Raw genomic sequence first — 20,504 nt, forward strand, 5'->3', positions numbered from 1 at the left:
CTATTGTTTTATGTGGAATGTCTTACTTTGTTATCATTTATACAGTGAAAGCGAGTAGGCAATATTCCGTGTATCGTCATAGTATGTTACAGTCGATTCCACGCACATCGCGAATATTCACGCGTGCGATTATGCGCGATTTTGGCCGATGCCGGATGTAGATCTTCCAGACTACTCGAACTCCATTATTCATATACATACTACATAGACAATTTTCCTTTGATTCGCGACAGTTTACTGATAACTAGCGGGAAAAAAACGAGCACGAGGATGAATAACGAAATAGTCCGAGTGCTCAATCTCATACTACTCGCGAATGCCTTCACTCGCGAATATTCGCGATGTGCGTGGGACCGGCTTATTACACGCGAAGTTTCGCTAAAGTTTTTAAAAGATGTCTACTATTTAATCTCTACAATTAATACTTAACGATTCATAAGCAAATGCTATTTACCAAAGCAGATATTAATTTCGTGATTTATTAATATACTATTATACTAACTAAAAGAAAATCTTACAAAAGTAAAAAAAATACTCCAAGTATATAAAAAAAATCCTTACTTGTATGCAAAAGATTACTAACAAAAATTTTAATATTTATCCCTAAAAAGTAATTTTTAAATTTTACAGAAAAAATATAAATTTTTATAAAAAGCAGTTACAACAAAAAGTAGTGAGATCCCTCTAAAAAAATCTTACAAAGGTAAAAAAAATACGCCAAGTACATAAAAAGAATCCTAGTACGCAAAAAATTACAAAACTTTTAATTTTTTTTTCCAAAAAATAACTTTTAAAAGAATTTTTGCCCGATGTGAAATAAGAATTTGCAAGATTATTATCAATATATTAAATCAATATATCAATATAATATGCATTATTATATCATTATCAATATATTAATATGGCATATAATGCGACCTGGCACGCCAAGTATTTGTATTTTAAGCTTCATCCTTTTCGTTTCTATTTAATATATTATACGAAATATTTATTTGGGGGAGGGAAAATATAATGTAACTTTTTTGATAGAAATAAAATGCATTTTAATTTTCTCCAGAGAATCTATAATTGATTTTATGACAAATATTATTTCAAATTACAACTCTTTACAAACTAAACTTTTTACTAAACTATGTACTATGAACTATGAACTTTTTATGTACTTGGCTAGTTAACTATTGATTTCATATTTAGTTTTAATTTTTATTTTTTAAGTGAACATTATTTTCCAAGGAAAAATTCTTTTACAAGTTATTCTTTTAGAGAAAAAATTAAAAGTTTTGTAATTTTTTGCGTACTAGTTAAAATTTTTTTTATGTACTTGGCGTATTTTTTTACCTTTGTAAGGTTTTTTTAGAGAGATAGTATATAATTCGAAAAAAGTTTGCCACGCGCTACTGTAGGTAAGTAAATTTTTTTCATTATCGATAATTAATTTTACAATAAAATGTTTATTTTGTTGTTCTTGAAGCAGTTACATAAAAGATTTATACATTTTTGATAATAAAGCAATAACTGGATGAACTAAAATAACACACAGCAATTTTTTTTCCAGTCACACTAAATCCCATAAGACCGTCGGTCTTTAATGATATCTCGTCGGTGATATATGCATGTTAGATAAAGCAATTTTCTGCATTGTGTTCAATGTAGTGAAATCAAACAACATCGTGTAATTTCATTGTTCTATCATTTTACACATATATTCAAGCACATCTAAAAGCGATGACTAAAATATAGATATGTCTGCCTTTATTGCATAGTTTGAATACAATTTCAACATTGCTCACATTATGACATGTATATTTTTCCATATATATATTTCAAAAGAAATAACACTTGATCTTTTGTGTATGTGCCTATACGCATATATTTTTGTATACATGAATATGCATGCTATATAAAAAAATATATATACATACATATCCATATGATACATATTATATTAGCAAACATCGAATATATCTGTCATCTAACATGTACCAAACACATATTATAACAGATATATAACATTGGGATAAAAATTAAAATAAGCTGTTCGTTTTTATTATATTTAACATTTTTATTATATACATAATTGTTATATATCATCTATTTACTATTGTTATCAAATATATGTGAGAATAGATATACTCATGTAATATAATATTTATATAACATAAAATTATTGATATTATATTATTTTATTGATGCATTAAGAATATAATTATAATAAAATTAACATATAACATAAAAATAGTATTCATTCGCTGGTTCATTTGTTTATCATTATGCGATGCGCGATGCGTTTATCTCGCATTTGAGATTCAACCATGATGAGAATTATATAAAGCTTGCAAAGAACAATTGGAGATAAAAAATGTAATTATTTTGATCGGTTCAATTTCTGAGGCGATCCCAACATAGAGAATTCAGATATTGGACTCATTGTTCAAAAATCAGACAGATAAATGCCCGAAAAAATTAAAATTATATCCTATGTATCATATTATATTTGTTGTATATTTGAGATATAAAATATAGTTCTAATATTAATATAAATAAAATTTTACATTTTACGAGTTAAATGATTTAAATTTAATTATTTTATTATTTATTTAATTACATTACTAAGTCTTTTTGTCATATATATAAAGTTATATTTATAACTGCATTTTAGAAAACATATATATGTTAAAAATATTTGTATATACTATATTATTATAAATATAATATTTAGTAGTTTCTGCACTTTCTTGTGCTGTATATTCAAAATAATTAAAAATTATAATGTAATATTTATATAACAAAACTATATAAATATTAAATCAGTATGTTATATCTTAATTTTTATTACAGTTATGTTCTTAATGTATCAATAATATAACATTATATAATTATTAATTAAATATATAGCTGTTATATAACATTGTTGCTTCCTTGAGTGAGAAATTACAAGGAACGAGAATATTATATGTTACATTCTTGTATATATAAGATTATATATAGTATATAATATATAGTATATATAGTATATAATATTATAGTATATATAGTATATTATATATAGTATATATAGTATATAATATTACTTGTTCGGTTATACTGAGTTATGTAAATGTGTACTATAGTTATAAGAGTGTGTTTGCTGACTCTTATTACGTACATGTTATATGCATAATAATCATAATGCTGGTTTGCTGGGTTACAATTCATGTAGTTTGAAAAAAATTGAACTAAAATATATTATATATTTATGTAAATATATTATACATATTCATTTTAATCGCATAAGTAAATGTTTATATTACATATTTGTAATATAAATTTACAAACATTTACAAAACATTATATATTTTTATCTCGATAGACAGAATAATGAATGTACAATATTCTGAATATTAAAAATAAAGAAAATAAAGAATAAGCTCTCCCATTGCTCATTCCCGTGAGAACGCAACCAAAAAATGTTTTATTTAATTTTTTCGTCTCTCTGATAATATGCAAGTGAGATTAAGGCATCTTTTTTAAATATTCTTACGAGTATCAATATAGATTTTTTTGATTTAATAATAATTTCTTATCATTTTGGAAAAGGCAGCAGTTGCTTGCCATAATTTTGCAAAAATGTTTTCTTATGCTCTTTACATTCTTGAAGTATGTTTTTTTATAAGGATGTCTTCCTATAATCGTGGCGAAAACTGCAGCATAAATTCTACAACGTATGCCATCAGGTTGTGTTTGAACTTTTTCAAAAATTGTCACTTTAAAGTAAATAATAGAATAACAATTATCAAGGGTTCAAGTAATAAATATCAATAAATACAAGAGACAAAGAGACCAAATGGAGCGGACGCTCAAAAATTATATACATCTTCGTTATCCGACAATAAAGTGTCATAAATACAAGAGACAAAGAAATCAATTGTAGGCCGGACACAGTATTTAATGTGTGTTAAAAATGTGCTATTTATTTAATAAAACGTGATGATACAAATATCTAATGATCTAAATATCGTGCAGTCTAGCATATCAGTCGGCTTTCAGTTATTTATTACACTACCTTTTTTTAAAAACTAACAAATTTGATAAATTATTTGAATAGTTATTTTTTTATTTCAACCGGTTGCAATTTACTTTATTTTACTTTATCATTATATACGCTTTATTATTACATACGCTTATAGCGGACATACATCTTTTGTTACATCCGATTACCAACTGCGGATGTTTTGTATTATGAATGCGTGTTCACTTCGTCGAATACTTCTGCCAATTTGTCCATTAGCAAAATCGGACGATGTTTTAAACGCATCGTATTAATTATCTAAAACTGTTTGTATTTGCATTGTCAATTATTTATTCCAAGTTATTCCGTTGCGTTTTGCTTTTAATTGCTCCAGCGGATGAGCCTTGGCTTTATATGTTTATTAATTTTCTTACTATTGATTGAAAGCTCGAATGAGGTCGAAACGTTTGATATATAAATTTTATCGCGTCAGACCATTGAAACATTGTTTTGAAACACATTGTTTTATTAAATAAATAGCACATTTTTAACACGCATTAAATACTGCGTCCGGCCTCCAATTGATTTCTTTGCTTTTGTATTTATGACACTTTATTGTCGGATAACGAAGATGCATATAATTTTTTTCTTACCATCTCTAACTACCAATTTGTCGTGTCGTATGTACAGAGTAGACTATTATATAAGCGAAATTTAGTACCATCAAAAAAAAAAAGAAACATCATCAGTGAGCACAACAATAATTCTCTCTAATAATTTGTAAGTTTTTTTATTGCTCTAATGAATGATTGCAATCATAGACAAAGGAATATAGGGACGGAGCATAAATTTGGTAATAAAGCAGGGCATAAAACAGGGCATAAAACAGACAAGAGGAGTGAAGGCAAAATGCGGAAGGTGGGAGGAAGGGGCGGGATCCACTACGTACTATACCTAAATTTAATTGGTTAGGGTTGTGCGCGTATCACTACACACTGTGTAATTATGAAAAAGAATAAACAATATTGTAAAGTATGTTTTTATTTTTTAAAAATAACTATTTTTTTATTTTAAGATAGTAGATATATTTCTTTTAAATAGATTATTTAAGAATCGTATCAACATTGAAATTAATAGTGAATAGATTAGGAGCTGTATATTATAAATTGTACATTAAATATTATTAATAAAAAATTAAATGAGAATAATTTGATAATAATTTTTTAAATAACAATGTTTATTTAAAGATTCTATCAATATATAATTATTAATTACTAATGAATAAATTAAAACTATATTATAAATTGTAAATTAACAATTTACAAACAATTATATTTAACAATTTGTTTAAATAACAATTTTTATTTAAAGATTGCAACATAAAAATTGTTAATAAATGGGACCTAATAATAGGAACTAAATTATAAATTAATGTTCGGGAGTCGACCGTGACGCGATCGCCCGAATCTTTTAGACGTGAACGCTCAGAGATGAGCGAGAAGCGACGTGTAATGCGAATCCGCAGATTTGCTGGAGGATAAAGAGTTTGAAATGATTGCTAGCATGGTTTTAAGAGTGTTTTATTTGTTAATAATAGGAGCGAGCGACGAGTTCCGCGACTCCGATCGGATATCATGATAATGTCATTTTTTTTGGTCTGCTTTTCTCCGCGATTCGGAAATCTTGAAGGATTTCTTGTTAGAAATCCTTGCGAGAGCGGAAATCTTGCAAGTGGCCGTCGGATTTTAACACGAGGCAGAGGACATTCGCGTTGCGGATAACGAGCGTCGGCTCTCGGACTCCACTAGTCACAATCACAAATACGAGCGAGTAATAATGAGTATGAATTAAGACGTCCCTCACAATAAAGTTTTATACTCGTTCACACGATAATGTCAGTTGAGCGATGCACAACATGACGATGGTTTATATGACACGAGCGAATTAACTTTTCGATATTGTAAGAAACTCGAAAGAATGCGTACAGAACACGGGCGAGATTGCGAACAGCAGCGCGATATGAAACTTGAGAGGATCGACCAGCTCAGTTCGTCATCAAGCACCGACTGACCAATGACCGCGAAGATTCGCGATCTGCCGATTTCCATAAAGGGAGTTTTTCGGCGAATGTTGTAGATTCTAGGTATTTATCACGCTTTTTTATAATAGAGAAATCACGTGATCACGCACGGAGCGAATGACCGCTGTTTGCTCTCGCTCGTGTTTTGATTACGAGGATTATAGCTCGAATTTATCGGCGACTTCGCCGTTGAAAATAATCGGTTAAATTTAATCCTTTTAATCGTTCAATTCTGAACAATTAATAAATAATTATTAATTTTAGTTATTATTAATTATTAATTATTATTATAAATTACAAATTAACAATTTACAAACAATTATATTAAACAATTTTTTAAATAACAATGTTTATTTAAAGATTGCAATATAAAATACTAATGAATAAGATCTAATGATAGAAACTATATTATAAATTGTAAATTAACAATTTTTATTGACCTTTAAAAAAAATGAGTTTATTAAATATTTGACATTTATTAAATATTTGGCTATTTGACTTATCTATACTATTTAATGCTATATAGTGTAGTCTAATTTTTAAATATATATTATTTGATAATAGCTCGGATCAAGTAAACAAATGATTTTCAAGTAAACAAATGATTTTCTATTTATGATTATTGATTGATCGTGTGCGTGTTTATTTAATTTTTTTAATAAATATATTTTTAAATAAACGTTAATAAATAGTTTCAAAATTTGATTTGATATATAAATTTCATTAAAATTTTATTTTTTAAATATTTCACTTAAATGAATAGCACATCAAAGATGGTTGTGTTAATTCTCCGCGATTTTTTACACTTATTGAATTATTTTTTTTATTGCTGTTAATGCACTTATACAAACATCACGAATTAATTTTTTTTTTAATTGCATTATGACGTAGCCAGCAACATATTCGACCACATTCATTGAAAATTTCGTGATTTTCCGAATATAATTATGATCGTTAGCTAAATTAATAAAATCTTCGATGTCATAATTATTATTTTTATTTGATTCATCATCGGAATTTTTTATTTTGTCAGCAGATGATATGTATAAAATTGATATTTCTTCTAAAAAAATACAATTGTCAATTTTCAAATTACGTATGTCTGCATGTATTAAAATTTTTCTCATAGCTGCTTTAAATTGTCTGACGGAAGAATTATTATTTCTTCCGCCATGATGTCTAAAATATTCGAACAGCAATTCTATACCTTGATTCAATTTATAAAATGGAATGTGTACTTTAAATAATTATTTTCTGTGCAAAGTTCTTTAAATAATATTAACGCAGTTTCAATACAAATAAGAAATTTTGAAAAACCAGTTTTTCGATGAGAATGAATTAATGACTCACCATTTTTTTTTTAACAATAATATATAATATAAACACTTTAAATTTATTATTAATAAATAATTATTAATTTTATATTTTGGAAACATAAAGCATGCTTCAATCTATTTTGTTTCATGTTTTTGGAATTTAATATATCAAATAAATCATTAAAACTTAATAAAAAATTTATTGTTCTCTCACAACCTTCAAATTCTTTTAACATTAAATTATTTTTACAAAAAGAAAGCGACTCTGCTACAGATTTACTAAAAATTTGAAGCCGCTAGTTAAACTTTCATTTTTTGTTTATTATAATTAATGTATGCACTGCGCAATTTATTTCCTAAATGCATACCTTCCCATTGTTGTAAGTTATGAATTATTTAAGTATGATCATTGTATTGGTTATTTATTTTCATCAAATTTTGGATATCCCCCAAAATATTTTTAAAACTATTTTAGCATGTGGTTGGTCAAAAAAAGCCACTACTTTTTCATTTGTTGCAGAATGAGGTAATGATGTCTACAACTAAGTTACGCCACTAAAATTGCACCCAAGATTTTTAAAAACAATAAAATTTGTGGATGTTTCATCATAAGTCAAAGATACTATTTTCATGCTAGTTTCATGCATAGTCTTAAAGCACTCTGTTACTAAATTACTTATCTCATCTGCAGACAGTCCTTTTAACAAATAATATGCAATTGGAATTTTTCATCCATCATTAATGCAAACAATCATAAAAACTACAACTTTGTTTGCTAAGATAGTATAATCGCGAGCAATATCTTCTCCCAATGTAATCGCTAAATTTTGACCTGTCATATTGTACTCTAAATGTTCTCGAATTGCCATTTCATCAAATATTAAAGAGCCAAATAACATATAATTTGTTTTTTTACACGGTAATAGAGTTTGGTAATAGAGTTTAATTCTTCTGAATTAATACCATTAACATTTATTATATCTATAAGAGGAAATAGTTTTTACATGTGGTAAGCAGTTATTAAATTGATCACAAACATATTCGTAAGCACGTAGAGAATAATAGTGCAATGCAAACGAATGTATTTCCAGCGTATATTGTTTGAATATATTTATTTTCTTTCCGGCTAATTAATCGCTTAAAAATATTACCGATTAACTTACCTAACATATGTATCATGTCAACTTGTGTTGCATTTAATAATTGCTTATCTTTTATCTAAAATGCTTTTGAGAGTGACTAGTCAATCATTATATTGACATATTTTTTGTTGCGCAATTTGAATTTTTTTTTGCATATTCATCATCCAAGAATTAAATTCTTTTTTTCAATCTACATTTTTTTGGAAAATTAGAGATGAGTGGAAGTGACTATAGTTTCTCTTGAATAAATTGGAAAGATTGTCCGAAGAAATCATTGTTGCTTTATCAATTTTATTGAAGGTTGTACTGAAATAATAATAAATATTATTATCACAAACCTAAAATATTGTAATTATCTATTTCTCTTAGATATAATTATGTGTCAATTAAAAATTATTTTTACATGAAGAAATATTTGTTATTGGTAATAATGATCTATTTTCTGTTGAAATTATTGGCATTAATGAAATACTTTTTGATTTTCATCATAAATAGATTGTTCTGCCGCAATAGAATTTGAAGAAGACAACTGCTTGTAAATGTTTTCTAAAATAAGAATATATCTATAAGTAAATAAGAAATAAACATTATAACATAAAACATCTCTATATATTCACAAATAAAAAAATTAGTAATTATTTATACAGTGGGCAATGTATCCAGTCTAAGTCAAATTATCAAAGAACTTCTCTTCAAAACAAAGTAAAAAATGCAAGCTGTAGTTTGGATAGATAATGAACTCATTTTCTAAATACCTAATCACAATTTTCGTATTGTAGGATTTTGAGAAAAATTAAAAAAACAATATTTATAATAACTTAGACTTCTAAAATAAAATATATAATATTTTTTTAAATACAATAAATAATTTCAATACCCGTAAAATGTAATTTTTATATTATTTCCGCTATTACTTCTTCTTTTTCATTTTTGATAATCCGATCTGTTTTTACATAGCATTATAAAACTTTACATAACTTTACAAAATATTACACCATTTTTCACAATCACAAAAATTTTTCACAAAAATTTATTATTTGTTAATGTAATAATAACTTTAATTTATATTTTATTTAATACAACCCTTTTAAATGTCATATGACATTTTGCATCACTGCGCTTGCGCCAAATATTAACCAATCAAATAAGCACAGTTTATTTTGTCATCCTCTTCTCAATGGCTTCTTCCCCGCGATGTTACCCTTCTATATTTCTGGCTGCAATCATATAAGACAATAGTAGATATTGCACACTTTGTCTTTCAAAATCGAAAGTTTCTTGAATTTATTTTGAAATAACTAGTTTTTATTAACCAGAATATTCATGCACAAATCGCATATAGTATAAAATATTTTGTAAAATAACCTTAGCACATAATTAAAAATTGCGTCTAAGATAAAATATTTTTTTTAATAATCAGAGCGCACATGCAAACCATTCCTGGAATAAAATATTTAACAAAATAATCAGTATATGATTAGAGATTATCTCTGGAATAAAATATTTGTTTTCTAATAACCAGAGCTCATATGCAAACCGCTTTTGTAATAAAATATTTTTTAAAACAACTAGCACACGAATAAAAATCGCTTGAGATAAAATATTTTCTAAGAATGCACATGCTAACTGCTTCTGGAATAAAATATTTAACAAAAAAATCTGTATACGATTGGAGATCACTTTTGGGATAAAATATTTTTTAGAACAACCAGCACACAAATTAGATTACTTCTAACTTTAAAAAAAAAAAATATATATATATATATATATATATATATATATATATATATATATATTGTGTATATATCGCAAAGATTGTGCCAACGCTCGTGAGCGAGTAGAGCACAATAAACTGAACAGAAAAGTCCTTTACCATTTTTTGATCTGAGCTTTCTTTTCGTTGTTATACGATGTTAAAGTTAAGCTAATCAGCGCCTGTCTACAACGGAAAACAAAGGATAGACGTCGGGGATCGGAGAAACGAGACGGCTTTCTGCTGTATAGGCAGGAGCTGATTAGCTAACTTTAATATCGTATAAAAACGAAAAGAAAGCTCAGATCAAAAAATGGTAAAGAACTTTTCTGTTCAGTTTACTCTACCCACTCACAACCGTTGGCACAATCTTTGCAGGACACCCTGCATATATATATATACTAGCACACAAATAAAAATCGCTATTGAGATATATATATATATATATATATATATATATATATATATATATATATATTTCATATATATTTAAAATATATATGAAATGTATAATGTATGAAATATATGTTATATATATTTCAATTTATATATATTTCAAAATGATTTATTATTTTTCATAATTTTTTTATTTGTATTTATTATTATATATTATTCAAAAAATTTTTTTAGTCAATATTTGTAAGACTCGGTGGAATAATATAAGAGATAATTACCGAAAATCTTTGAAAAAAGAGTAACAAGTGGCCAATCTGCTACAAAAATAAGTAAATATAAGTACGAAGACCAATTAGACTTCTTGAGTAATTTCTTAAAGGAACGTGATACTGTTTCTAATGTAACAAGCGAAAATGTGGAAACACAAGAAATTTCACTTGACAATAATGCAGATGACACTAACGAACCATGGTTGAAACGTTTTCTAATAAAGATAATGAAATTACACAGGAAACATCTGATCGTATAAAACGTAAACCCATGTCTTCGATTAGGCAACAAAATAGGCAAGAAAATTGCACTAGAAAGTGCTTCATCTATTTTAATGATATATAGAGAGAAAGAAAGAAAGAAGCATTTCACAAACTATTCATCCTGTTGACGCTTTTTTTAATGGACTTGCTCCCACTCTTAAAAATCTCAGTCCATATTCTCTTAATATAGTAAAAAGCAAAATTTTTTTAATTGTCCAGGAAATTGAACTTAATGAAATAATGGAGTAACAAAGACAATTGCAAACAAATAATAATAGACATTATTCGAATGCTCCTAACTATTATTCTGCAACACCATCTTTCATTCATTAACATTGTCATCGCTATCGTCATCATTGATACATGCACCATTACATTCCCCAATACCTGCATTATCTTCAACATTATCTGAATATTTTACTTTTCCTGCTCCAATTCCAACTTTGTTGCAACAATCTCAACCGAATACACAATAATAACACAATTATCTTTCACACAACTTTTTTTAATTTTAAATGTTTATTTTATTTCATAGTTATTAAATGTTTTGTTCATTAATAAATTTTATAAAAGTTAATATATAATAAATAAAAGCTATTGAATAATATATATATATATATACATATGTATTTTCTATATTTTTACCTTAAACAAATTGCTAATCATTCTCTTGGTTTAATCGGTTCTCTCTTTTGTATATTGCTTTTGTATTTTAACAATTATATCGAGTAACATATTGAAAGCATGTTCCGACATTCGAAAATATTGATAAAATTTAGTTGAATCATCAACAAGCTCTTTATATAACGTAAAAAATTCACCTTCCGTTTTACGTTGCATTCATATTTTGTGTACTCATAAATTTCGTTTTCTTTTTTTGAGGGCTTCTTCTTCATCCAAAATTAATGCTATTACGGCTAATTCGTCTTCTGATAGATCTGCCATGATCACGCAATTATGTACGTCAGACTGTCTCAAAAAATTGACGGATGCGATCCGGATATGTGTAAATAATCATGCCCGATCTTGCCGGTACGATACGGATACGGAACGGATAAGAAACGGATAAGTGTAAATAGACCTTTATATTGTGTATTCGATTAAGATTGTTCCGTCCATTCCGTGAAAATATCACGAAACAATATCGGCGATGTCAGCACGAACACTGACGGTACGCATACGGAATAGTATAAATACTTGCATTTAATCACAGGAGATCAACCACAGGAAATCAACCACAACAACCAATCACAGGAAATCTAGCATCCGTGCACGGACGTGCATGGTACGAATACGGAACGGATAAGTGTAAATAGACTTTAATTGGACATATATAAATAGGCTTCCGTATAGCGTTAAGTCTTTTCTTCTCATTTTGCATCAGTCCGACATTGAGAGCACGTAAAAAATGGACAATGAAAAATTAATTGAATTAGTGCGGAAACATGTTGAATTATATGATCTGTCGCATCCAAAATATTTCGAAGGAAACCATAAAGAAAATATATGGAAAAGTATTTCTCAAGAGCTTGATCAACCAGGTAATTTTATTCACTATAAATATTATTTTACAAGTAAATATTTAAGTTCAAAACATTTTATTTCAAGAAAAAATGACAATTCTCATATATATACAGGGTGTCTCAAAACTTTTGACACACCCGAAGTGTGAAGATAGATTGGGCCAAACTGAGTCAAAAAGTCCTGTACTATTTTCCTCTAACGCTTCAGAAAGAAGACCATTTTTTTGTATAACGCTGAATAAAAGAGTTATTATTGAGTGAAGTCTGGCCTATTATCGCCGATCTAGCCGGGCGCACGTCGGTGAGCCGTCATAAACATCTGAGCGCTCACGCACACTACCAGGCGCGCGGCTCACCGACCGTACGTCCAGCTAAAGATCGGCGATGATAAGGTAGACTTCACTTAATAATAACTCTTATTAAGCGTTATAGAAAAAAAATAATACAGGATTTTTCTGTTCAGAATAATAATAACACCATCTACCTTTCCTTAAAGAGTGTTGCGCAAATCTTCGGACACTCTGTGTGTGTATATATATATGTGCGTGCGTGCGCGCGCGCGTGCGTGCAATCGTGCGTGCGTGTGTGCGTGCGTGCGTGCGTGTGTGTGTAAATACAAAATGTATATAATTGTTGTATATGTAAATGTTTATATATTTGTAGTATAAATTTACAAACATTTACAATACATTATATGTTTATCTCAATCACGACAGAATTATGAATTTCCAATATTTTGAATATTGAATTTCCAATATCTTGAATATTGTAAATAAAGAATAGGTCCCTCCATCGACTATATTCTTGTGAGACACAACCATATACTTTTTTTGTCTCTCCAATAAAGATAATCTTTGCATTTAGATTTTTTTTTAATATTTTTTTGCACATCATGATAAGTTTTATGTATACGATAATAAATACGATAATAAATGAATACGATAATAAATCTTTATCATCGTTAGTCTATCGACATAATCGATATGATTGAGAACTCAGTATTATAAACTTTTTCACTATCTAAATATGAATGTTTATATATAGGACATAAGTACATAATGTGATATTTGTCTAAATATATCCTCTCCAGCTCACAAATTGATCGCCTCTGGCATTTATTTTTTAACCAAAGCGCACATGCAAAACACATTTGGTGTGAAATATTCTTAAAATAAGCAGCTCATCAAATCGCCTCTGGCTATAAAATTTCAGCGCAATCAAAGATTTATCGTTTTTGGAACTTTATCTAAAGTTGCTAATCCATGTGAAAATGTAAAACCGCCGGTGTGAAGTTAGCACCGCATTTTCAAAAATCGAAAGTTTTATAGAGAGTTCTATTTGCACCCCAAATAGTTCTATAGTTCCTGATAGGTTTTAGAAATAGTTCCGGCGAAAAACCTAAAAAAATTGCATTTTGAAAATATGAGGTGCCGACTTCCCGTGGCACCGCAAAATGCGAAAAATGCCATTTAAATCGTCGTATCCTATAGTTCTCGAAGAGTTCTACAGTTCCTGATAGGTTTTAGTAATAGTTCTGGCCTCTAAATATTTTTAAACAATTTTTGAATCTCAAAGCTGGCACCTCATCTTCCGCTAAAAATGGCCAGAACTTTTTCATCTTTGGTTTCACAGCTTCAGATGTTAATAATAATCGATAGAATTCTTCGGGGTGCAAATGGAACTGTCATCAGAACTCCGAAATTCTCCAAAAAATTTTACCCCCTCGGGACTTAGAAATTTTCTAAGAGCGTATAACTAAAAGTGGCCAGAACTTTTTCAGCTTTGGTTTTACAGCTTCTATCGATTATTATTAACGCCCGACATGTGTACGTGAGCGCTCAACTGTTACAGCGTCTCACTGACGTGTGTCCAGCTAAAGGTCGGCGTTGAATTGCCAAACTTCACTCAATAATAACTCTTTTATTAGGTGTTATCGAAAAAAATAATACATGACTTTTCTTCTCAGTTTTATTTGCTCTATCTGCACACGACAGGTGATACGATTGACGCCGGACATCCTATAGCATAGAGCAGATAAAACTGAGGAGAAAAGTCCTGTGCCATTTTTTTCTATAAGACTTAATAAGAGAGTTATTATATATATATATATATATATATATATATATATATATATAGATATATATATATATATAATTATTATTATATATATACATATATATTTATATGTTTATTTTATTTTAGTTATTATTATTATATATACATTTTATGTTTATATATTATTACATATACATTTTTGTATTATTATATATACATTTTATGTATTATATATACATTTTAGTTTAGTTATTATTATATATATACATATATATATATATATATATATATATATATATATATAATATATATAAAATATATATATAATATATATATAAAATATATATATATATATATATATATATATATATATATATATATATACACATCAATGGAATGCCTTTTTACTGCACGCTTATACTCACGAGAATTGGAAAATTGGTGGATCTTTTTTAATTAATTTCTCAAAAATATTATTACAAAAATAGCAAAGTGATACAGAACTGTTCTCTTCAGTTTTACCTACTCTACCTGCACACGACCTGTGATGCGATTGACGCCGGACACCCTGTATATATACAGTGTCCTAAACCACCCGTACATCCCTTTTCTTTCAAAAACTAAGCATTTTAGAGAAAAACGTTTTCAACAAAAATTGTATGGTTTTGAGGGGAACATAAGATGGTGCCATTGGGTTAACCTTGTATGGCATCGTTAAGGTCAAGTCAAGGACACCTTTAATTTCTTAAATGGAATTCCCTATTTTTTATTGTATATTCTTATAGCTTATGTCGAGAGCTTTTTAAAACACTATAATAAAGTATTGTTTCATGAAGTACTTTTCGAGTTATAAGGCTTGAAAGTTACAGTATTGTGACATAATACTTTGTTAAGTATTTATTTTTCAAATTCCTTACTTTTTATTTTTGCAAACAATACGAATTATTTATGTAATCATTATGGAATCATTAATGTAAAGAAAATATATAATTTTCTTAAAGAAACACTTGTGTAAGGGCGTAGCGTGACATAGTACTAATCTACGAAACTGGAGAACAATTTTAATGCCACTTACAATGAGTGCAATTCTTCTGTTCTTATTAAGAACAATGTCTAAAATACCTGGAATATTGCGCTGTGTAATTTCTGTAGGCATTCACATTTATGCATTAAGTTTCATTCTTACAGAATGTCTATTCACCATGTACATATTGAATTATTTTCGACAAAGACTTAAATTTAGCGTATACCATCAGGAAAGAAGAGTACCGATTTTTTATTGCGTGATTGATAGTTATTGAAAAAGCATTGCTGTCATTTGTGTCAACATAACAAAGTGACATACACGAATGACGCCACACAAAAGCGTGGCGTCATTCGTGTATGTCACTTTGTGTATCTCATTATTATCCTGTGTAACTTGCGAGGCATTAGAACGCTACGAGAACTTCCTCTTTTACTTTTGTAGCACGCTTTGACGGAAGCAAAGCCTCCTATTTATGTACTTCTAACAGAAGATTCCAAAAAAAAATTTTTTTTCCGAAAAAGTTGTAAAAGGTTCAATTCATGCTAATTCATATTCATTATTTTCGGTTTATCTAGCCATGTCTTATTCGAATGAAGAGACATATGATATGTTGCTAATTTTGGATGAGTGTCAAGGTACATTCGCTGCAGCTGAAAGATTGTGGTGAGAGTGATATCCTGATTGGATTCTTCATTCGCGAAACGTTTTTTCACTTTTGGCTAATCAAATCAAAACTAAAGGTGTCGTTCAGCCTCAACATAACAAAGGTAGACAGATTCGCCGTCCAGTTAAGGATGAAAGAGCAGCAGAAGTTTTTGCATCGGCAGAACTGAATCCTCATGATTCTTTAAAACGCCGAGAACTAGATTCTAATATTACTCGTAATACTATTTCGCTTATTTTAAGGGAAAACAAGTTTCACCCTTATAGAATATCTTCACCAAGTTGAATTAAAACGATTTCCGACAAAAACTTGCATTTTGCAACTGGATAAGACAGCAGCCACCTGATTTTCATTTAAAAATTTTATTTTATGACAAATGTACATTTAAAAGTGATGGATTTGTCAATACTTGGAACTACCATTATTAGGCACAAGTTAATCCTCACTGATTGAGAGAAATGGATCATCAAAATGTTTGGAAAGTCAATGTTTGGTGTGTCATTATTGGAAGTAAAATCTTAGGTCTTATTTTCTTTGACGAAAATCTAAATGGTGATAGATATTTCATCTTATTAGAGACAGATCTTCCTATCTTACTAGAAAATCTTCCTTTGCAATTGCTCCTGGATATGTGGTTCCAACAAAATGCATCCATCACATGCATACAGAGTTCCTCGTGCAGCATTAAATGTTATGTTTTTTAACAGGTGGATAGGCAAATACGGTTCTATCAATTATCCACACCGATCACCAGACCTCACTGTCCTTGATTATTATTTGTAGGGAAAAATAAAAGACTTGGTTTACGTGAACGCACGACTACGAGGTCAATATGATCTGCAATAAATGAAGCAATTCAATCTTTTAATGTTGATAAAATTCTTCGAGCAGCCAATAGCTTTCAAAATAGAATAGATGCTTGCATTGCAGAAAATGATGCTCAATTTGAACACATTGCTTGAGCAAACACAAACACATAGCATATACATACTGCATTCATCCCCGAATCGTGAGAATAGGAAGATAAGGGGAAGATAAGGGACTCATGTTAATTAAGCACCCCGAATCATGAGAGGCAAGGGGACTCACGTTAATCAAGCACCCCGAATCGTGAGAGGCAAGGGGACTCATGCAAATTAAGCACCCTCAATCGTGAGAAGCTAAGCAAATAATGAATATGCAATAAGCAGTTACACAACAAGTGTTTCTTTAAGAAAATTATGAGTTTTCTTTACATTAATTGATTCGTATTGTTTGCAAAAATAAAAAGTAAGGAATTTGAAAAATAAATACTTAACAAAATATTATGTTACAATACTGTAACTTTCAAGACTTATAACTCGAAAAGTACTTTATGAAACAATATTTTATTACAGTGTTTTGGAAAGCTCTCGACATAAGCTATAAAAATATGCAATAAAAAATAGAGGATTCCATTTAAGAAATTAAAAGTATTCTTGACTTGATTGTAACGATGCTATCCAAGGTCAAATCAATGACACCATCTTATGTTCCTCTCAAAACCATACAATTTTTGTTCAAAACGTTTTTCTCTAAAATGCTTAGTTTTTGAAAGGAAAGGGGTGATCTAAGACACTCTATATATATATATATATATATATATATATATATATATATATATATATATATACAGAGCTTTATATACAAGTCGAGAGCTTTCCAAAACACTGTAATAAAATATTGTTTCAAACTGAAAAGAGTAGTTCTGTATCACTTTGCTATTTTTGTATTAATTTTCGAGAAATTAATTAAAAAAGGTCGACTAATTCGCATGAGTAAAAGCGCGCAGTAAAAAGGCACAACCCATTGATGTGTGGTTGCTACGACGCGAGAATTCATTGTTATGTATCGTTCGTATGTAACCGTTGTCATCTATAGAGTGCTCCTCTCAAACTTTTGTGGCGCGCCTAGCGACCACAAACTTTTGAGTTGTCTTTGGGCCGTTCTTTCTCGCCCGCGCGCTTATACTCACGCGAATTGGTCGATCTTTTTTAATTAATTTCTCGAAAATTATTACAAAAATAGCAAAGTGGTACAAAACTTTTTTCTTCAGTTTTACCTACTTTACCTGCACACGACTGGTGATATGATTGACGCCGGACACCCTATATATATATATATATATATATATATATATATATATATATATATATATGTAGTGTGTGCGTGTGCGTGTGCGTGTGCGTGTGAGTGTGTGTGTGTGTGTGTGTGTGTGTGTGTGTGAGAATTGTAATTTTTTCTTGAAATAAAATGTTTTGTAATAAACTTAAATGTTTACTTGTAAAATAATATTTATAGTAAGTAAAATTACCTGCTTGATCAAGCTCTTGAAAAATACTTTTTCATATCTTTTCTTTATGGTTTCCTTCGAGATATTTTGGATGCGACAGATCGTATAATTCAATGGATTTCCGCACTAATTCAATTAATTTTTCATTGTCTATTTTTTTACGTACTCTCAATGTCGTGATGCAAAATGAGAAAAAAATACTGAACGCTATACAGAAGCCTATTTATACATGTCCGTAGATGTCAGTGCTGGTACGTTCAGTGCCGTCCGTTCCGTGAAAATATCGTCGTGAACAATATCGGCGATGTCGGCATTGACGGTACGAATACGGAATAGTACAAATACTTGCATTTAATCATAGGGAATCGAATGTAGCATCCGTGCATGAACGTACATGACACGGATACCGTACAGATACGGAACTGATAAATGTAAATAGACCTTCATGACTGCTCTGTGACATCTGAACGAATGTCAAACAGAACACTGAAACGTAAAGGAGAAAATTCTCCTAATATTCAAAGATTTTACATATTTGGACCTGTGCAATTTAATTGCTTTCATTATAATTTAAATGGATGAGAAAAAATTAATAGAATATGTCGCGATTATAAAGAGCTTTATAATTTAGCACATTCTCAATCTGAATGGAAATTATAAAGATAAAAAATAAACTAAAATAGCAAAAAAATTAGAACAATCAGGTTGTATGTTAAATAATAACCAATTTTTTATTATTATTATTAATGCTAATACAAAGTCAAATACAAAGTCAAACAGTAATGTCAATTAAAGTTATAATTTACTGATTATATTGACTAATTTACAAATACATAGATATTTAACATTTTTCGTTTTGTCAATAAATTGATTCCTATTGATGAATTGAAAAAATTTTTATATAAATCTCTAACATGAAAAACTTGTTGTGTAGCATTTCCACCACAGGCAAAAAAATCTTGAAATATTGTATCAGCATTTGCACGATCAACAGAATTATTGGATACATTAATCATATTTTCTGTCTGAATCTCTGATATAATTATTTAAAACACATGTAGCAAGAATTATCCAATCAACATTTTTTGGTTTTGATCATAACCTTCTTTGATAAATACGAAATCTTTGGTAAGAATGCCGAATGCATTTTCCACAATTCTCCTTGCACGACATAAACGATAGTTATATATTCTTTTTTCATTATCATCTAATTATTTACCAGGATATGGTTGCATTAAGCAGGTTTTGAGCGGAAACGCTTTATCACCAACAATAACGTATGATGCTTTTATTTATTGTTGTTCCTGACAAATTCTCATCTGGAGGAACATTAAACGTTTTGCGTTCGAGAGCTTTGCCCATTTTAGAATGAGATAAAATGCCTCCATCATTATTCTTTCCAAAAGAGCCATCAACAATTACAAATTTATAATATCCATCAACAAAAGCTAATAGACAAGTGTTTATACGACCAAACTGGCAATTTATTGTTTGATTGTTCTATCACAACGTTTTGACCATATGGTTTTGGTCCTTATCAAGTGAAAGTTATAATTAAAAAGTAGAAAGAGTCATTCTCAGTATTCCAAACATAGTGGTTGACACAATGTCAGTTTGACATTTCGATTTTTCTCTTTCTACTTTTTAATTATAACTTTCACTTGATAAGGACCAAAACCATATGGTCGAAACGTTGTGATAGAACAATCAAACAAT

This window comes from Cataglyphis hispanica, chromosome 26, assembly GCF_021464435.1.
Source record: "Cataglyphis hispanica isolate Lineage 1 chromosome 26, ULB_Chis1_1.0, whole genome shotgun sequence".
NCBI lineage: Eukaryota > Metazoa > Arthropoda > Insecta > Hymenoptera > Formicidae > Cataglyphis > Cataglyphis hispanica.